This window comes from Panulirus ornatus, chromosome 64, assembly GCF_036320965.1.
Source record: "Panulirus ornatus isolate Po-2019 chromosome 64, ASM3632096v1, whole genome shotgun sequence".
Lineage (NCBI taxonomy): Eukaryota > Metazoa > Arthropoda > Malacostraca > Decapoda > Palinuridae > Panulirus > Panulirus ornatus.
The window spans coordinates 21,409,755-21,432,774 of record NC_092287.1 but is presented as its reverse complement, the minus strand read 5'-3'; the positions used below and the strand labels follow the sequence as shown (position 1 = coordinate 21,432,774).

The 23,020-nt window shown below is 46.9% G+C and overlaps 1 protein-coding gene across 8 annotated transcripts in view; it reads right to left on the bottom strand.

Moving 5' to 3' along the window:
- The window catches only part of LOC139746301 (uncharacterized), a 114,468-nt gene that overhangs the window by 73,378 nt on the left and 18,070 nt on the right, over positions 1–23,020 (bottom strand). For 4 of the 8 annotated variants that reach the window (XM_071657405.1, XM_071657413.1, XM_071657404.1 and 1 more), the window contains exon 1: positions 5,718–5,908. The exons of the other annotated variants lie outside the window; for them this stretch is intronic. The gene's annotated coding sequence lies outside the window, so the exon portion shown is untranslated. Of the gene's footprint in view, positions 1–5,717; positions 5,909–23,020 lie in introns of those variants that run through there. 8 annotated transcript variants of the gene reach the window in all.

Genomic DNA, 23,020 nt, shown 5'->3' with positions numbered 1-23,020 from the left:
GGATCGTTGAACCCACTTCAACAGCATAATGTGGATCGTTGAACCCACCTCAACAGCATAATGTGGGTCGTTGAACCCACCTCAACACCATAATGTGGATCGTTGAACCCACCTCAACACTACAGTGTGGATCGTTGAATCCACCTCAACACCATAATGTGGATCGTTGAAACCACTTCAACACCATAATGTGGATCGTTAAACCCACCTCAACACCATAATGAGGATCGTTGAACCCACTTCAACACCGTAATGTGGATCGTTGAACCCACCTCAACACCATAATGTGGATCGTTGAACCCACCTCAACACCATAATGTGGATCGTTGAACCCACCTTACCATAATGTGGATCGTTGAACCCACTTCAACACCGTAATGTGGATCGTTGAACCCACCTCAACACCATAATGTGGATCGTTGAACCCACCTCAACACCATAATGTGGATCGTTGAACCCACCTCACCATAATGTGGATCGTTGAACCCACTTCAACACCATGATGTGGATCGTTGAACCCACTTCAACACCTTAATGTGGATCGTTGAACCCACCTCCAACACCAGGATGTGGCTCTGACCCTCCAACACCAGGATGTGACCCTCTGACCCTCCAACACCAGGATGTGACCCTCCGACCCTCCAACACCAGGATGTGACCCTCTGACCCTCCAACACCAGGATGTGACCCTCTGACCCTCCAACACCAGGATGTGACCCTCTGACCCTCCAACACCAGGATGTGACCCTCTGACCCTCCAACACCAGGATGTGACCCTCTGACCCTCCAACACCAGGAGGTGACCCTCTGACCCTCCAACACCAGGATGTGACCCTCTGACCCTCCAACACCAGGATGTGACCCTCTGACCCTCCAACACCAGGATGTGACCCTCTGACCCTCCAACACCAGGATGTGACCCTCTGACCCTCCAACACCAGGATGTGACCCTCTGACCCTCCAACACCAGGATGTGACCCTCTGACCCTCCAACACCAGGACGTGACCCTCTGACCCTCCAACACCAGGATGTGACCCTCTGACCCTCCACACCAGGAGGTGACCCCCTCATTTCTCACACCAGAATGTAACCCTTTGGCCCTCTACAGTAGCAGTTATAGTGTGTAGAGGGAGTTACAGAGCAAGGAGGAGTTACGAGCAGCAGTTATGGTAGTGTGGAGAGGGAGTTACAAAGCAAGGAGAAGTTACGAGCAGCAGTTATGGTGGGGAAGGAGGAGTTAGGAGCAGCAGTTATGGTGTGGAGGAGGAAGGAGGCGTTACTACGAGCACCAGTTATGGTGTGGAGGAGGGAGGAGGAGGCGTAGTTACGAGCAGCCATTATGGTGTGGAGGAGCAGGAGTTACGAGCATCAAAAGCAGTTGGTGGAGACATTGCTGAGTCATGATGACTTACACTGGTGCAATGCCCAGGTCTTCCTTCGGAGATGTCAAGAGTTGGCCAAGTGCCACCGAGCAAGGCCCTGCCCTCCCGAAAAGTCCATCTCGTCTGTAACCTGCAAGTCCTTTCGTGTGTGTGTGTGTGTGTGTGTGTGTGTGTGTGTGGGTGGGAGATGTCCTGAAATCCATTTGATCTAGTTGGCTGTGAGCGCCACCTCTGTGCCTCAAAAAGGAGGGACCTGCATGATCAACATCCCAGGACGACACCATCATCTTCATCATGATGTTGTTGTGGTGCGAGTGTTGCCATCCAGGCATTCACGTCGACAGAACATTACTAACAAGCCCAGAAATGTAGTCATTCACACTCACACATCTGTATGATATCTGTATGATATCTGTATGTTGTCTGTATGTTATCTGTATGTTATCTGTATGTTATCTGTATGTTATCTGTATGATATCTGTATGTTGTCTGTATGTTATCTGTATGTTGTCTGTATGTTATCTGTATGTTATCTGTATGATATCTGTATGTTGTCTGTATGTTATCTGCTCTTGTTTACAGAGAATATGTGGAAATTATATGTGGTTGAGAGAGCAGAAGAGGGTGTTTTGAAATGGTTTGGGCACATGGAGAGAATGAGTGAGGAAAGATTGACCAAGAGGATATATGTGTCGGAGGTGGAGGGAACGAGGAGAAGAGGGAGACCAAATTGGAGGTGGAAAGATGGAGTGAAAAAGATTTTGTGTGATCGGGGCCTGAACATGCAGGAGGGTGAAAGGAGGGCAAGGAATAGAGTGAATTGGAGCGATGTGGTATACCGGGGTTGACGTGCTGTCAGTGGATTGAATCAAGGCATGTGAAGCGTCTGGGGTAAACCATGGAAAGCTGTGTAGGTATGTATATTTGCGTGTGTGGACGTATGTATATACATGTGTATGGGGGGGGGGGGGTTGGGCCATTTCTTTCGTCTGTTTCCTTGCGCTACCTCGCAAACGCGGGAGACAGCGACAAAAAAAAAAAATATATATATATGTATATCAATTACTCGCCAATCAATTGAGGATTAGCAAATAAAGATTACATTTACACACCCCCTAAAGCCAGAGCTGGCGTTGAATTAGTCAACGTAGCCATTGAAAGCGATGCCCCAATTTTAACTTTGGTCGTTAGGTTAATGATATACATCAGCAGCGTTAGTCAAGGTCTCCTGCGTATGGGTTCTGGTAACAGTGGACGTCGGACACCACTTTGACTTTGCCTTCTGTCGACTTCGAACGCTAGTAGAGACCTGGAGACAACCAAGGAAGCTGGAGACCTAGAGGACAACCAAGGAAGCTAGAGACCTGGAGACAACCAAGGAGGCTGGATACCTGGAGACAACCAAGGAAGCTGAGGACCTGGAGACAACCAAGGAAGCTGAGGACCTGGAGACAACCAAGGAAGCTGGAGACCTGGAGAAAACAAAGGAAGCTGGAGCCTGGAGACAACAAAGGAAGCTGGAGACCTGGAGACAACCAAGGAAGCTGGAGACCTAGAGGACAACCAAGGAAGCTAGAGACCTGGAGACAACCAAGGAGGCTGGATACCTGGAGACAACCAAGGAAGCTGGAGACCTGGAGACAACCAAGGAAGCTGAGGACCTGGAGACAACCAAGGAAGCTGGAGACCTGGAGAAAACAAAGGAAGCTGGAGCCTGGAGACAACAAAGGAAGCTGGAGACCTGGAGACAACCAAGGAAGCTGGAGACCTGGAGACAACCAAGGAAGCCGGATGCCTGGAGACAACCAAGGAAGTCGGATACCAGGAAACAACCAAGGAAGCTGGAGACCTGGAGGCAACCAAGGAAGTCGGATACCTGGAGACAACCAAGGAAGCTGGAGACCTGGAGGCAACCAAGGAAGCTGGATACCTGGAGACAACCAAGGAAGCTGGATACCTGGAGACAACCAAGGAAGCTGAATAACTGGAGACAACAAAGGAAGCTGGATATCTGGAGACAGCCAAGGAAGCTGGATACCTGGAGACAACCAAGGAAGCTGAATAACTGGAGACAACAAAGGAAGCTGGAGACCTGGAGACAACCAAGCTGGATAACTGGAGACAACAAAGGAAGCTGGAGACCTGGAGACAACCAAGGAAGTCGGATACCTGGAGACAACCAAGGAAGTCGGATACCAGGAAACAACCAAGGAAGTCGGATACCTGGAGACAACAAAGGAAGTCGGATACCTGGAGACAACCAAGGAAGTCGGATACCTGGAGACAACCAAGGAAGCTGGATACCTGGAGACAACCAAGGAAGCTGGATACCTGGAGACAACCAACTAAGCTGGAGACCTGGAGACAACCAAGGAAGCTGGATACCTGGAGACAACCAAGGAAGCTGGATACCTGGAGACAACCAAGGAAGCTGGATACCTGGAGACAACCGAGGAAGCTGGAGACCTGGAGACAACCAAGGAAACTGGATACCTGGAGACAACAAAGGAAGTCGGATACCTGGAGACAACCAAGGAAGTCGGATACCTGGAGACAACCAAGGAAGCTGAATAACTGGAGACAACCAAGGAAGCTGGAGACCTGGAGACAGCCAAGGAAGCTGGATACCTGGAGACAACAAAGGAAGCTGGAGACCTGGAGACAACCAAGGAAGCTGGAAACCTGGAGACAACAAAGGAAGATGGAGACCTGGAGACAACAAAGGAAGATGGAGACCTGGAGACAACCAAGGAAGCTGGAGACCTGGAGACAACAAAGGAAGCTGGAGACCTGGAGACAGCCAAGGAAGCTGGATACCTGGAGACAACAAAGGAAGCTGGAGACATGGAGACAACCAAGGAAGCTGGATACCTGGAGACAACCAAGGAAGCTGGATACCAGGAGACAACAAAGGAAGATGGAGACCTGGAGACAACAAAGGAAGATGGAGACCTGGAGACAACCAAGGAAGCTGGAGACATGGAGACAACCAAGGAAGCTGGATACCTGGAGACAACCAAGGAAGCTGGATACCAGGAGACAACAAAGGAAGCTGGAGACCTGGAGACAACAAAGGAAGATGGAGACCTGGAGACAACCAAGGAGGCTGCCACTGACACTACAACAATTACTTTCCCTGCTACTTCTATCGTTACTCTCCCTGTCACTGCTACAGATACTTTCCCTGTCACTGCGACATTTACTTTCCCTGTCACTGTTACAGTTATTGTCCCTGTCTCTGCTATAATTACTTTCCTTGTCACTGCTACAGTTATTGACCCTGTCACTGCTATAATTATTTTCCTTGTCACTGCTATAATTACTTTCCTTGTCACTGCTATAATTACTTTCCTTGTCACTGCTATAATTACTTTCCTAGTCACTGCTAGTTAATGTCCCTGTCACTGCTACAGTTATTGTCCCTGTCACTGCTACAGTTACTTTCCCTGTCACTGCTACAGTTATTGTCCCTGTCACTGCTATAATTACTTTCCTAGTCACTGCTACAGTTATTGTCCCTGTCACTGCTATAATAACTTTCCTAGTCACTGTTACAGTTATTGTCCCAGTCACTGCTATAATTACTTTCCTAGTTACTGCTACAGTTATTGTCCCAGTCACTGCTATAATTACTTTCCTAGTTACTGCTACACATACAGTCCCTGTCACTGCTTCAGGGACTGCCCCTGTTACTAGTATATTTACTGGCCTTATCACTAGCACTGTTACTTCTATGTCACTGGAACAGATAATATCTTTGTCACTGGTACTATTATTGTCCTTGTCACTGCTGGATTGACTCTCCCCTGTCACTGCTACAGTCACTGTTCCTATCACTGCCGGCGTTACTTGCACTGTTAAAGTTACTGTCATCTCTGTTGTTTCATGTCACCTGTCTCTGCTAACGTCATGGATACTGCTATTGTTACCCTCTCAATCACTGCTAACGTAACAGTCACTGCTACTGCTAGAATCGCTACCACTACTACTGTTACTGTTCCTATCACTGCTATCGTCAGTGTAACGAACTGCGACTCTCTATCTCTGTTGACGTTACAGCAACGGTGACTAGCCGTTTCACTGCCTCAGTCACTGCTAACGTGACTTCTTGGCGCCCCCTCCCCCCCCCCTCTCTATCACTGCTAATATTCCTGTCCCTATCACTGACAACACCGTTGCGTGTTCCTGTTACAATCACTGCAACTCTGGGCGTCACTGTAAGCCACACATGATGGCTCCGTCATCACAGCGACGTGTTATCTTCACTGTTCTCATGAGACACACGTCTGTGTCGTCCGCCCTATACTAAACATATATACTTGACAGTGAAGTACCTGTAATCTCCGAGAGTCTCGGGCTGAGAACCAGCTCCTGTACCGTGGTAGGTACAGCTTGCGGTACAGTAGTATCCCAGGTACAGCAAAGCAGGTATTAAGTGAACAGGTACACCCCCAAAGGAGAGGGCCTGGGAGTCAGGGGAGACGCGTGCACACCCTCGCACCGCCACACGAACACTGACGAGACATTGCCTCACACGCTCCTTCCCCACCCCACCACTGCTGACGTCACGCTGCCCTGTAGCGTCACATTGCTGACGTCACGACTAGGGGGGGGGGCGCCGCCTGCGTCACACCCCCTCCTAACCACTCGTTGCTATAATTTAACCTTATCCTACATGTATTAAGTCCTGATACCTCGAAACAACACGAAACCAACCGTAAAAGCCTCATTAACAGAGGCCTAAATGCTACGAACGCAGGAACTACTGCTTCATTGACAGTCGTTATCTCCGGATAACAACCAGCAGTTACCGCTTGTCAAGCTAACCCCCTCCTCCCCCCCCTTTTCCCCTCATTACACTAAGATTACATGCGGGTCATTAAGAGCAGAACGACCCCATCAAATGGATTACCAGCAATACGTCTCTTGACCAATCACATCCAAGCCCACAATGTACACACCTGTGTATATTGTTCTTTAGAGCAATCGTCTGTTGGAGAGGCAGGCAGGGAGAGATATTGGCAGGGAGATAAAGCTGGCAGGGAGATAGACTGGCAGGGAGATAAAGCAGGCAGGGAGAGATATTGGCAGGGAGATAAAGCTGGCAGGGAGATAGACTGGCAGGGAGATAAAGCAGGCAGGGAGATAGACTGGCAGGGAGATAAAGCAGGCAGGGAGATAGACTGGCAGGGAGATAGACTGGGAGGGAGATAAAGCTGGCAGGGAGAGATATTGGCAGGGGGATAAAGCTGGCAGGGAGATAGACTGGGAGGGAGATAAAGCTGGCAGGGAGAGATATTGGCAGGGAGATAAAGCTGGCAGGGGGATAAAGCTGGCAGGGAGATAAAGCTGGCAGGGAGATAAAGCTGGCAGGGAGATAGACTGGGAGGGAGATAAAACTGGGAGGGAGATAAAGCTGGCAGGAAGATAAAGCTAAAGCTGGCAGGGAGATAGACTGGCAGGGAGGCATGCAGATAGGGAGATAGACATGAAGTAAGAGGCAGGAAAAACATAGGTAGGTAAGGAGACATGATTACAGGGAGACTAGCTGACAGGGAGAAATACCGGCAGGGAGAAAGTAAGGAAGAGGGGGACAGGGGCTGGCAGGGAGACAAGAGAGAGGGATGAGAAAGAGGCAGCGAGACAAGTGGGTGAGAGAGAGAGAGAGAGAGAGAGAGAGAGAGAGAGAGAGAGAGAGAGAGAGAGAGAGAGAGAGAGAGAGAGAGAGAGAGAGAGAGAGAGAGAGGAAGCGGGAAGGCAGCAAGGTAGGGAGGCACACAGGCAGGAAGAAAGACTGAGGGTGAATGACACGTAGGGAGATAGGCAGCTAGGAGGAAACAGGCAGGCAGGGAGAAACAGAGGTGGGGAAACTGGAAGGCAGGGAGAAACAGAGGTGGGGAAACAGGCAGGCAGGGAGAAACAGAGGCGGGGAAACAGTCAGGTAGGGAGAAACAGAGGTGGGGAAACAGGCAGGCAGGGAGAAACAGAGGTGGGGAAACAGTCAGGTAGGGAGAAACAGAGGTGGGGAAACAGTCAGGTAGGGAGAAACAGAGGTGGGGAAACAGGCAGGCAGGGAGAAACAGAGGCGGGGAAACAGTCAGGTAGGGAGAAACAGAGGTGGGGAAACAGACAGGCAGGGAGAAACAGAGGCGGGGAAACAGACAGGCAGGCCATACAGACTTAGGGTCCAAGGGAGGTAGGTCGGCCCCAACGCTAATGAGTAAGATGCAGTCCCCTTCAGAGTAAGATGCAGCAGTCCCCTTCAGAGTAAGATGTAGCAGTCCCCTTCAGAGTAAGATGCAGCAGTCCCCTTCAGAGTAAGATGCTGCAGTCCCCTTCAGAGTAAGATGTAGCAGTCCCCTTCAGAGTAAGATGCAGCAGTCCCCTTCAGAGTAAGATGCAGCAGTCCCCTTCAGAGTAAGATGCAGCAGTCCCCTTCAGAGTAAGATGCTGCAGTCCCCTTCAGAGTAAGATGCAGCAGTCCCCTTCAGAGTAAGATGCAGCAGTCCCCTTCAGAGTGAGATGCAGCAGTTCCCTTCAGAGTAAGATGCTGCAGTCCCCTTCAGAGTAAGATGCAGCAGTCCCCTTCAGAGTAAGATGCTGCAGTCCCCTTCAGAGTAAGATGCAGCAGTCCCCTTCAGAGTAGCAAGAGACTATAGGACTACAGAGCAAAGGTTCTATACCCACCCACTCATCCATTCCCTCCGGCAACACGACGGAAAGACGAAAAGAAAAAATATCTTGCAGGATAGAATGAACGCAAATATGTCCCGCATTCCATCACCAAAGACCTGGGGTCGTATGCAGAAAACTTCTTAGAATGCTTAAGTATGCTTAACCCCAAAGAATTTTACTTAACTTTAAGAATTTTGCTAAGCATGTTTCTGAAAGCTGCCCTACGATTAAGTATTTGCTTAGCAGACGACAAATATTTTGACCCAAACTGCATTTCATACTTCTTAAATCTTATGCTTACGTTTTGCTAAGCATCGTGCTTAGTCCTTTTCTGTGTGGCACTTAAGTCACTTGCTCAGCTAAGAATAAAGATAAGCAGAAATCTAAGAATTTTTCTGCATACGGCCCCTGCATCTCATCACATTTTGTTACAAACACGATGGCAGGGTTAAACCTTGACCTCCAACCCAACGACGTACCATGTCTGTCTTAATCCTGATGTGGAAGGATGATTAAAAAAAAAAAAAAAATTTTTTCGTTCCGTTTAAAGCAAGACGACGCGGGTTCATCACTGATGGTAATTTACAGCAGCGTAGCCAGAGAGAGAGAGAGAGAGAGAGAGAGAGAGAGAGAGAGAGAGAGAGAGAGAGAGAGAGAGAGAGAGAGAGAGAGAGAGGTCAGAGAAGGTGGCATGATATGCCACAACGCTATGATGACTGGTTACAGGATATATTCAGTACCGGAGAGTGATACATGATCCTCTAACCCTAACTTTAAACATATTGACAAGTGTTGCTCTCAATATCATCTTCTGGGATCCTATACCATGAGTCGATCTTCTTTTGTTTTTTATGACGTTAGCTGAGACAGTACACGGGCAGCGGGTGAAGTACTATTTTGTGCACTAACTCAGCGATATCTAAATCCTAGTCCATTTCCTCTCATTGGAAGCACAGGTGCGACTGTAAAGACATTTCTATAAAGACATCGCTGAAATCTCTGAAGTATTTCAAAACATTCTATTTTACTTGCTGCTTTTTCAAAGCCCGGCCTCTTCCTTAAGGTGAAGAAATTCAGCTCTCGCAGTCTGTCCTCAAATACTTTGTTACGTAAGGAAGGACTCAAATTGAGTTGCTCATCGCTGCATTGCTTCCATTTTAAGAATATCCCTACTTAAATGAGGTGAGGGAGGGCCCCAGCACTGCATAGAATATTCGAGGTGTGGCCTAACTAACTAAACTTAAGAGTGGCAATATCACATCTTTACTTTTTGTACGTAAAGTTTCTGTTGATAAACCCCAAATATCCTGTACTTGCTTTCACGTAAGTTAATTACAGTGTTGGGAGAACTTGAAGTTGTTGGAGAGCGAGAGTGTGTGTGTGTGTGTGTCTGTATGTGTGTGTGTGTGTGTGTGTGTGTGTGTGTGTGTGTGTGTGTGTGTGTGTGTGTGTGTGTGTGTGTGTGACCCTCTGAGATCCTACACACTAGGCGGCCCATCAATATATATCCGTTGTAACAAAGGATATATATTGATGTTAAATGGTCTTTGCCGTTTTCTAGGCCATTTAGCCCATCTCATCTAGATCCTCCTGTAATCTTAGCTTATCTTCCTCAGATAAAGGCAAGTAGGACGACACACAGGCAGACAAATACGCAGTCAGGGAGAAAGACAGGTAGGGAGATACACAGTCAGGGAGAAAGACAGGTAGGGAGATACACAGTCAGGGAGAGAGATAGGTAGGGAGATACACAGTCAGGGAGAGAGACAGGTAGGGAGATACACAGTCAGGGAGAGAGACAGGTAGGGAGATACACTGGCAGGGAGACAGAGACAGAGGGAGATAGGCAAGCAAGGAGACAGACTCGCGGGGAGACGGGCAGCCTGGGTTGACAGGCAAGACGCTGGCAGACAGGGAAACAGGGTGACAGGGGGAACAGACAGGTCAGGGAGACAGGGAAATAGGGAGAAGACTAGCTAGGAGACAGACAGGCAGGGAGGCTGGCAGGGAAACAGACAGGCAGGGAGAGAGGCTGGCAGAGAGAGAGAGAGACAGGCAGGGAAACAGACAGGCAGGGAGACAGCCTGGCAGAGAGAGAGAGGCAGGCAGGGAGATAGGCTGGCAGGGAGAGAGGCAGGCAAAGAGAGAGGCAGGCAGGCAGAGAGAGAGGCAGGCAGGGAGAGAGAGAGAGAGAGGCAGGCAGGGAGAGAGAGAGAGAGAGGCAGGTAGGGAGAGATGTAAGCAGGGAGAGAGGCTGGAAATGAAGCAGGCTTCTGGTTATTGACCTGCCCCGCCCCTGCATCAGACTCCCCGTGACCTGACCCCTTTATGTGGCATGACCTGACCCGTGCCACATCATACCTCCCCATGACCTGACCCGTGCCCCCATCAAACCTCTCCATGACCTGACCCGTGCCCCATCATACCTCCCCATGACCTGACCCGTGCCCCATCATACCTCTCCATGACCTGACCCGTGCCCCCATCATACCTCCCCATGACCTGACCCATGCCCCATCAAACCTGCCCAAATTTGAACCATAACTTTTAGCCTTTACCTCAAAGTGACCCATCACTTCGGAAACTTGTCTTCTTCCGTCTTTTGACCTCTTTCTCCGAAGGCCTGACCCCTTGACCTGTGTTTGACCCTTGACCTGTGTTCCCCCCCCCCCTATGATTAACCACGAAATCACCTCATTACTCATGAACAATCGTACATACCCATATCATGTTTATCTGTCCCCTCTCATGTCCTTGACCAATATTTCCCCTTTTGGATCACCTTCGACCATGACCTTCGACCTGAGCATCAACCCTTTAAACGACCCTTGACTTATGTTCCTCTCACTTAATGACCCCCCCCCCCCCCCGCAGCGAGGCTGACCCAAGAACAGGTGACCTTTGACCTCTGTCCTCCTCACCTCTGGGGGCCGACCATCGTTGCACTACAACCTCGGGAATATAATATATCAAACAGGAGTTTGAAAAGAGCGATGATGACGAGAGAGAGCGACGAACGAACGACCAGTCGACCAGACTACACACGAACCAGGTGACTCATAACGACCAGGTTGGTTCACCTGCTCCTCAACCACTTCACTCAGGTGCCTCACGACGACCAGGTGGTTCACTTGCTCCTCAACCACTTCACTCAGGTGCCTCACGACGACCAGGTGGTTCACCTGCTCCTCATCCGCTTCACTCAGGTGCCTCACGACGACCAGGTGGTTCACCTGCTCCTCAACCACTTCACTCAGGTGCCTCACGACGACCAGGTGGTTCACTCCTGACGACCAGGTTGGTTCACCTGCTCCTCATCCGCTTCACTCAGGTGACTCACGACGACCAGGTGGTTCACCTTGCTCCTCAACCACTTCACTCAGGTGCCTCACGACGACCAGGTGGTTCACCTGCTCCTCAGGCCACTTCACTCAGGTGCCTCACGACGACCAGTTTGGTTCACTACCACTTCCCTAAGATCCCCCCCCCCCCCCCCCCCCCCCGAGGACGACTGGTGGCTGTGAATGTTTCCTAATGAAGGATATTGGTCGCTGGCGGTGGGCGACGACGATTGGTCTAACCTGAAAGGGAATTGGACTATTGGGTCGACTGCCTGTTGCCTGTTCATTGCCACAGGGAAATTGGTTGGTCGGTGAGGGACATGATTAGTGCTGGAGGAAGAGGAGGAAGAGGTGGTTCTTTTTCTTCTACCAGAGGAGAAAGGTGATGGGGTTGGGTGGGTGAAAGAATCCTTACTCCCAGAAGGAAGGGGTGATGGTACGGAGGTTGGAGAGGGGGGATGGTTTAGAGGTTGGAGAGGGGTGATGGTTTAGAGGTTGGGGAGGGGGTTTATACTACTAGAAGGGAGGGGTGATGGTACGGAGGTTGGAGAGGGGTGATGGGTATGGAGGTTGGGGGAAGGGATGATGGTATGGAGGCTGGGAAAGGGGTGATGGATATGGAGGTGGGGGAAAGGGGTGATGGGTGTAGAGGCTAGGGAAGGGGTGATGGTATGGAAGTTTGGGAGAAGGGTTTCTACTTCCAGAAGGAAGGGTTAACACAGGGCGCTGACATGTTGAATACCGTGTGAAATCTTCCAGGGTTTTCGCCCGCACAGGTCGGGCTGGGCGGCCCACGCTGCTGGAATAAGTCATTTGGTCGACCAAACTGTTGGAAGCTGCAGCCCACAGGCCCACATGACCCCCCAGGTCCACAGCCTGGCTGGTCTGGTACACTTTATAGACATTTGTCCAGCGCACTCTTGACCTTTCTCTACCGTGCATCCCAGGCTGTTTCTGACGACAGATGGCAAGGTGTTCGCACCTTTGGATTTCAGAGGGAGTATTTTACAAAGTCTCCTATACCGGTTGTGCCATTTGGATGGTATTTCCGAATCTAAATTGGGAACCATAGAATTTTCCAGATATAGATGATGATATACCTAACCCGTCTGCGCTCCAGGGCGTGTATAACTTCAGAGATTTCAGTCGTTCTTACAGAGAATCTGATCATTTGTCCTTTCAAATCTACTACAGGAAGCCTACCATCCCTGGAAGTTATATTCATCATTTCTCAGTACACGATTCCTTCTATAAAAAAATGTCTGTAGTTTTGTCTATGTTAGAAAAGCACTATGGATATGTGATCCCATAGGCCTGGTAGACGAATAAAGTAGTCATATTATCCCACTTGGTTTGTAAACAAAGCTTACTGGAAAGGTAGGAAGACATTTTATGCTTCTTGTAACAACAATGTGACAAATAAGGATAAGTCTAAATGTTGAGTGTTGATCTATTCTCCCAACTTAACAAAGTCAAGACATGTTCTTAAAAAACAGTGCTTGTAGTGTTGCTTTCCAGGACAATAACACCATCAAAAAGACCTTAATAAATAGTAGGCCAAATCATGCAACAATTGGGAGTGTTTACGCCGTCAAATACAAGGAATATAAATATGTAGGCAGGACAGGAAAGACTGTAAAAGAGAGGTGTTATTGGCACCGTCATTCAGTACGTAGGGATGACCACAAAAATACAATCGCTAAACATTGTCATGAAAATAATCACCTCATAGATCCTTGAAAAATCCCGTTATTCTATACCCCTCTGCTGATTATGCCACACGCAACGTTCATTGAATCTACCTTAATTGCTAATACTAAGAACTTTAATTTGTCCTCAGGCAATTCTAAAGCCCATAAAACCCATCCTAGCATTAACCAAAGCATTAGGAGAGAATTGACTAGACACGAGAACATAAAAAGAATGTTGTTCAAGACACACACACACAGAGCTACCCAGGTCAACCCCCAGCTACTTAACCCCACCTCAAATCACTCTTCCTTACAGGTGATACGACCAGACAAAACAGACAGTGCTTGGTCTATAAAGATTGGTGTTGGACGGCGGGACTCAAATGTGACGTTTGGGATTGAAATAACTTGGTTAAGTACCTGATGAGGTGGATTGCTTCCACAAAACATGTCGTGCCACATGTATAGAAAGATTACAAGTGCGATCATCATGTCTATGTATACATATGTGAATGTAGTGCATATGAACGCGCAGTTCCATAAAACACACAAACCTTCAGCAGCCAGGATCGAACCCGGGACCCATGTGTGGCAGGCGGGAGTGCTGGTGCTAGGCTATGATCGAAGTAGCGCTCCCGCCTGCCACGCAGGGGTCCCGGGTTCGATCCTGGCTGCTGGAGGTTTCTATGTTTTATGGAGTCGACGGGGAAGATGAAACACGATAAGTTCCCAAGTGCACTTTCGTGTAATAATCACATCACCAGGGGAGATACAAGAAAAAAGTATATACTTCAATCTTGTATCTTGCGCGTGATCAAGTATATTCCTATAAGTCCACGAGGAAAATGAAACACGATAAGTTCCCAAGTGCACTTTCGTGTAATAATCACATCATCAGGGGAGATACAAAAAAGAAATACATACTTCTTTCTTGTATCTCCCCTGATGATGTGATTATTACACGAAAGTGCCCTTGGGAACTTATCGTGTTTCATTTCCCCCAGTGGACTTTTAGGGAAATATACATATGTATACAATCTTTTCAAATCTTTCGCATTATATCGTTTTCATTAACTCTGTTCATTGTGACAATTTTTCCCAGGCAAATCCCTAAAGTAACACAAGTCGCTCCTCTGGTCTCTCATTTCGTAGAGTTTAATGTGGGCCCAAACTTGTTTTACTGTGCGGTAAACATGTTTATTCGCCAGGCAAACTTGACGGGGGAGGAGGAGGGAAAACTGACAACTTTGACAACTTGCATTTGTTGATTGCTTTATCCCTGCTCTTAACTGACGGCCGGAAGACAAGATACCCTGACTGACTGACTGACTGACTGACTGGCTGACTGGATGACTGACTGACTGACTGACTGACTGACTGACTGACTGACTGACTGACTGACTGACTGACTGACTGACTGACTGACTGACTGACTGACTGACTGACTGACTGACTGACTGACTGACTGACTGACTGACTGACTGACTGACTGACTGACTGACTGACTGACTGACTGACTGACTGACTGACTGACTGACTGACTGACTGACTGACTGACTGACTGACTGACTGACTGACTGACTGACTGACTGACTGACTGACTGACTGACTGACTGACTGACTGACTGACTGACTGACTGACTGACTGACTGACTGACTGACTGACTGACTGACTGACTGACTGACTGACTGACTGACTGACTGACTGACTGACTGACTGACTGACTGACTGACTGACTGACTGACTGACTGACTGACTGACTGACTGACTGACTGACTGACTGACTGACTGACTGACTGACTGACTGACTGACTGACTGACTGACTGACTGACTGACTGACTGACTGACTGACTGACTGACTGACTGACTGACTGACTGACTGACTGACTGACTGACTGACTGACTGACTGACTGACTGACTGACTGACTGACTGACTGACTGACTGACTGACTGACTGACTGACTGACTGACTGACTGACTGACTGACTGACTGACTGACTGACTGACTGACTGACTGACTGACTGACTGACTGACTGACTGACTGACTGACTGACTGACTGACTGACTGACTGACTGACTGACTGACTGACTGACTGACTGACTGACTGACTGACTGACTGACTGACTGACTGACTGACTGACTGACTGACTGACTGACTGACTGACTGACTGACTGACTGACTGACTGACTGACTGACTGACTGACTGACTGACTGACTGACTGACTGACTGACTGACTGACTGACTGACTGACTGACTGACTGACTGACTGACTGACTGACTGACTGACTGACTGACTGACTGACTGACTGACTGACTGACTGACTGACTGACTGACTGACTGACTGACTGACTGACTGACTGACTGACTGACTGACTGACTGACTGACTGACTGACTGACTGACTGACTGACTGACTGACTGACTGACTGACTGACTGACTGACTGACTGACTGACTGACTGACTGACTGACTGACTGACTGACTGACTGACTGACTGACTGACTGACTGACTGACTGACTGACTGACTGACTGACTGACTGACTGACTGACTGACTGACTGACTGACTGACTGACTGACTGACTGACTGACTGACTGACTGACTGACTGACTGACTGACTGACTGACTGACTGACTGACTGACTGACTGACTGACTGACTGACTGACTGACTGACTGACTGACTGACTGACTGACTGACTGACTGACTGACTGACTGACTGACTGACTGACTGACTGACTGACTGACTGACTGACTGACTGACTGACTGACTGACTGACTGACTGACTGACTGACTGACTGACTGACTGACTGACTGACTGACTGACTGACTGACTGACTGACTGACTGACTGACTGACTGACTGACTGACTGACTGACTGACTGACTGACTGACTGACTGACTGACTGACTGACTGACTGACTGACTGACTGACTGACTGACTGACTGACTGACTGACTGACTGACTGACTGACTGACTGACTGACTGACTGACTGACTGACTGACTGACTGACTGACTGACTGACTGACTGACTGACTGACTGACTGACTGACTGACTGACTGACTGACTGACTGACTGACTGACTGACTGACTGACTGACTGACTGACTGACTGACTGACTGACTGACTGACTGACTGACTGACTGACTGACTGACTGACTGACTGACTGACTGACTGACTGACTGACTGACTGACTGACTGACTGACTGACTGACTGACTGACTGACTGACTGACTGACTGACTGACTGACTGACTGACTGACTGACTGACTGACTGACTGACTGACTGACTGACTGACTGACTGACTGACTGACTGACTGACTGACTGACTGACTGACTGACTGACTGACTGACTGACTGACTGACTGACTGACTGACTGACTGACTGACTGACTGACTGACTGACTGACTGACTGACTGACTGACTGACTGACTGACTGACTGACTGACTGACTGACTGACTGACTGACTGACTGACTGACTGACTGACTGACTGACTGACTGACTGACTGACTGACTGACTGACTGACTGACTGACTGACTGACTGACTGACTGACTGACTGACTGACTGACTGACTGACTGACTGACTGACTGACTGACTGACTGACTGACTGACTGACTGACTGACTGACTGACTGACTGACTGACTGACTGACTGACTGACTGACTGACTGACTGACTGACTGACTGACTGACTGACTGACTGACTGACTGACTGACTGACTGACTGACTGACTGACTGACTGACTGACTGACTGACTGACTGACTGACTGACTGACTGACTGACTGACTGACTGACTGACTGACTGACTGACTGACTGACTGACTGACTGACTGACTGACTGACTGACTGACTGACTGACTGACTGACTGACTGACTGACTGACTGACTGACTGACTGACTGACTGACTGACTGACTGACTGACTGACTGACTGACTGACTGACTGACTGACTGACTGACTGACTGACTGACTGACTGACTGACTGACTGACTGACTGACTGACTGACTGACTGACTGACTGACTGACTGACTGACTGACTGACTGACTGACTGACTGACTGACTGACTGACTGACTGACTGACTGACTGACTGACTGACTGACTGACTGACTGACTGACTGACTGACTGACTGACTGACTGACTGACTGACTGACTGACTGACTGACTGACTGACTGACTGACTGACTGACTGACTGACTGACTGACTGACTGACTGACTGACTGACTGACTGACTGACTGACTGACTGACTGACTGACTGACTGACTGACTGACTGACTGACTGACTGACTGACTGACTGACTGACTGACTGACTGACTGACTGACTGACTGACTGACTGACTGACTGACTGACTGACTGACTGACTGACTGACTGACTGACTGACTGACTGACTGACTGACTGACTGACTGACTGACTGACTGACTGACTGACTGACTGACTGACTGACTGACTGACTGACTGACTGACTGACTGACTGACTGACTGACTGACTGACTGACTGACTGACTGACTGACTGACTGACTGACTGACTGACTGACTGACTGACTGACTGACTGACTGACTGACTGACTGACTGACTGACTGACTGACTGACTGACTGACTGACTGACTGACTGACTGACTGACTGACTGACTGACTGACTGACTGACTGACTGACTGACTGACTGACTGACTGACTGACTGACTGACTGACTGACTGACTGACTGACTGACTGACTGACTGACTGACTGACTGACTGACTGACTGACTGACTGACTGACTGACTGACTGACTGACTGACTGACTGACTGACTGACTGACTGACTGACTGACTGACTGACTGACTGACTGACTGACTGACTGACTGACTGACTGACTGACTGACTGACTGACTGACTGACTGACTAAATGGCTCTCAAGATCTATAAGCTCTCAAGACCTATGTTCCATAGAAGATCAGGCGACATCAATGGCATTCACCTTAGCCATATAGGATCCGAACTCTTTGCTACACGAATCAAAGACCATTTGCATTACAATTGCGCAAGGTCATTTTTTTTTAAGCCTCTTTGGAAGCGGTCGACCAGTCGACCATATGGTCGAGGCGGGGGCGGCGGGAAGGAGGGAATTAAGTCAGGTCAGGTATATATATTACAGGTCACGTAGAGGAGGAGGTCAGGCCGAGCCAGGCAGGTCCTTACAGCACCAGAGTCCTAAATAGGGCGTGGTCTAGGAGCCGTCGGTCACCCAATCATATCACCAATATCATAATGACGTCATTGGCAGCAACTGAACTTTTGACATGAATATATACGATCAATCCGGGAACCAAAATAGCTGCATTGTATCGTTTGTTGTTATAGGATGAGCGTAAAACATCTCCAAATAGGAGACACAACAAACATATTAGCGAGTACAATATTAGCGAGTAAGGGATAAAGAGACGGTCAAAAAGGCGGGAACTTCGTTGTACGTAAAATTATACGAAAGTTTACACAAACGTCTTATATTCATCCCTCGGTCAGCCAGTAGATACTGACTGTTATGTACGAGAGGCAGAATGAGCAATAGAGCATAAATATCTAATCATTTTGGGGGGATTTTGAATCTTTCAGAAATCATCTAGCAAACTATTTCAGGTAGAGAAAATGAATCTGTTGGACATTCAATTTTCTTCTTGGAAAACACTTTACCAGTTACATAACCGACGAGAAAATACTTAAGTCTAATTCTTGCATCCCACGAAGTTCTTGGCAACTAATACTTGCGTAGGTAAATAGCGTCGTACATCTGACCCTAACACGTCTAGGGTCAATGTTCAGTCTCAAAACCGACTTCCCTCAAACCAGTACTGTTATTCTAAACTCCAAAAGGGCGGATATTTTCATGGGTTGCGCAATATATCACAGTGTCTCCCCTTTGTTAGTCCATCCCCTGAAGAATTATGGACAAGTTCGAAGCGTCAGTTTATACACACACACACACACACACACACACACTCAATCCTAAACACGACAGATATAATGGAATTACCAGCAGGTCTGAACTGCGCTCCCCTGATGTTGCAAGAGTTATGAGGCGCAAAATAAAAACTCTGCAAGCTTTTAACAGATCAAGACAATGACCCTAATCTTGCATGTGCAGTATAACACGGTCAAGATGGAAGGTAGATGACTTAATAAGCGAGCTAAGGAAGAGGAAGAAATGAGTATTACAAGAGACAGTCCCTATATATCCTATAAGATTATATAGATATATCAATAACATAAAAAGAAAACGTATATGCAGTGGAATAGGACCACTAGTAAACGAAGATGGGGAACCCACTGTATATGCATAGCAAACAACCCTGGTCAATTTTTCAGCTTTGTTTATACGCTAAAAAGTAGCGATACCCATTTTGAGATAGTGATAAATAGCATAAACAAGAGACCATTATTTATCGTCCCAGTTTAGAGATGTACTAACACATACCTAAATTGGAGAACTATAAGAAAAGTCCAGGTTCTGATCGTTTCTATCCACGAGTAATGGAAAACGTCAAACACACAAAATTACCAAAGTGTTCACCTCTATATCTTCTTCATTAAATCTTACCATGATGAAATAATGACGTTGGACTTTTGACTAGCTGACGTAACTCCTACATTCTAAAAGTGGAAGTCGTAAAATGAGTGGTAATTAATCAGACTCACTTGAATCGTAAACTTCTGGAGTCGATTTATTAGAAATAAAGTCATAATTTTTTTTTTTAACAACACAGTCTGACTGATCAGTAATATAAAGCATGGATTCACAAGTTCAAAGAATATGCTTTATAGATCTCCATAGAGTTTTATCATGTTACTCCACATCCCCACAACAAGACTACAACAATAGTTATTACATTTTTGGAATTTCAAAAGCATTCGACAGAGTTCCCTTCACGCTAAATTGATGCTTCTAGTCTGGAAACTGGCTTAAGGTTACGTGATAGGAAGCAGCGAGTCGTAGTGCAATGGTGGATCATCTATCGTGGTCATCTGATTCTAGTGAGGTGCCCTAAGGATCTATCCTGGGACCAATACTTTTCATCATTTCCATTAACGATACTCACATAGTCCTGAGTAACTCCAATGTCCAAATTTGCAGATGATGAAAAAGATCGGCAATGCCATATTATCTGAAGAAGGTAGGCTAAGATGACAAGAGGATCTAGATAAAATGCATTAAATGGTCTAGAATATGACAAATGTCATTTAACGTCGATAAAAAAAAAATCAGGTGTTGCAAATAAGAAAACTCAACAAGAAATTCGATTATGAACTGATGGGATCTACGGGGTCTCTCTCTCTCTCTCTCTCTCTCTCTCTCTCTCTCTCTCTCTCTCTCTCTCTCTCTCTCTCTCTCTCTCTCTAACAACTTCAAATTCTCCTAGTACTGTAATGAAGCAGCTAAGAAAGCAAAACAGGGTGTTGGGATTTATTGCTAGAGACTTTACGTACAAAAAAAAACAAGGTTTGATATTGCTATTCTACCCAAGTTTAGTTGGATCCCACCTCGAATATGGAGTGCAATTCTAAGCCCACTACCCCAACCTACGTAAGGATATTCATAAACTGGGAGCAGTGCAGCGAAGATCAACAAATTGAATCCTTTCTTACGAAACAAACCATATGAGGAGAGACCGCGAGAATAGAATTTGTTCGTCTCTTTAAGCAAAAGGCGGCTCCGAGGCAGGTTAAGAGAATGTTTTAAATACTTAAAGGAGGCAACAGCGTCGATATTGAACGTTTTCTAACTGTCGCGCAGGTTCTGCCAACGAGAGAAAATGGGCAAAAATCAGAGGTCACTGAGTTAATCTAGATTGCAACTCTTTCTTTACCGACAACATTATTGAGGCGTGGAATAAGCTCCCATAAAAAAGAGATGTTGCTCAGGGCAACACTCTTAATATATTTAAAGTTAGGTTTGAGCATCACCCGTTACTCCGAGGGAATGAAAAAATAAAAGAAAATTCTTTTAAGCAATTATCGTAACAAGGCATATTATGTTACCAACATTCATTATCCCGTGTGGCCTGTAAGTAACAAGAAATAATTGTTTCATTACTCCTGACATGGTAATCACTTGTGGACAGAAACGACCTTTTGGTATTTCTCTAATTGTGACGGTAAATTCTGATATCAAGTGAATACTATTGATCACTGTCTTTAAATTTGTGTCTTTCCCTTCTAGTGTAAAAGACAAAGAAAAGAAGAAAAATTGTTCAGGGTCGTTGCTATGCTGTTAACGTGCGCCATACGTTCCCAATCCTTGTTAACTAAGGGTCTCATCCCACTCCTTATATGTTTCTTATTACTGATATATCTATAAAATCTTTTACGATCTCTGTTACTATCTCTATTACTGATACATCTATAAAAATCTTTTAGGATCTCTGTTACTATCTCTATTACTGATACATCTATAAAAATCTTTTAGAATCTCTGTTACTATCTCTTCCAATACTCATTTCGTATAATCTTTCTTGGCTTTTTTGACAAGTCTTTTCACGTGTCTTCTAATTCTATTCTATTACGTTGCAGTCTCTGAGTCACAGTCTGATTTCTTAAGCTTTTGCAGAGTTTATTTCTGCGCCTTATACCTCTTGCAGCACCTGGAGAGTGATTTATTCTGGGATGATGATGGTTTTAATGTTTCTGCCGGGCAAGGACCCGAAGAAATTAATCTTCCCTTGCAGTTGCACGACAATTGAATTTGATGGAGTAGGAGACACTATCCCCTGATTCTCTCTCTCTCTCTCTCTCTCTCTCTCTCTCTCTCTCTCTCTCTCTCTCTCTCTCTCTCTCTCTCTCTCTCTCTCAACTGTAATCTACGCGGTAGGCTGTCAACAGAGAAGAGTAATTACAGAGAGGCTATTGAAAGCGTCAGCACTGGGGTGAGGTGAGGTGTGGGTGTGAGGGGGAGAAGCAGGCTTCATCATAACATGATCTGTACATTTTGGATGAAAATGAAGCACTGGTTTTGAGATATGTCGTGAAACTTATAAGTTTGAAGCACTGGTTTTGAGATATGTCGTGAAACATACAAGTTTGAAGCACTGGTTTTGAGATATGTCGTGAAACATATAAGTTTGAAGCACTGGTTTTTGAGATATGTCGTGAAACATACAAGTTTGAAGCACTGGTTTTTGAGATATGTCGTGAAACATACAAGTTTGAAGCAATGGTTTTGAGATATGTCGTGAAACATATAAGTTTGAAGCAATGGTTTGAGACATGTCGTGAAACTTATAAGTCGAGATGATCCAGGGTAGACGAGAGCGATGATGATTCTGAAACGTTAGGGGCGGTGTGAAACACGAGGATGGAAAGACTAAGACATAGGATGGGTTCAGAGACTGAAACTAGTGCTGAAAACCCTGAAGATGAACCTGGTATGAACTCTTTTCACGGGGTCGCTTTGAGTCAGACGTTTACACGTTGAGTTCTGTAGTGAGAACTTAAAGTTTGTTTCTACGTAGAAGGTTAGGTTGGCCAAGAAGGAGGGGGGTTAAGTTGGGAGACTTGACATGAGGTACACTTAGGTCCTCTATAGACGAGACTCAAATGTCGTTCAGGCAGGAACAAACAAAGGGAGGATGATAGGAACAAACAACGTGAACGGAGGATGATAGGAACAAACAAAGGGAGGATGATAGGAACAAACAACGTGAACGGAGGATGATATGAACAAACAAAGGGAGGATGATAGGAACAAACAACGAGAACGGAGGATGATAGGAACAAACAAAGGGAGGATGATAGGAACATACAACGTGAACGGAGGATGATAGGAACAAACAAAGGGAGGATGATAGGAACAAACAACGTGAACGGAGGATGATAGGAACAAACAAAGGGAGGATGATAGGAACAAACAACGAGAACGGAGGATGATAGGA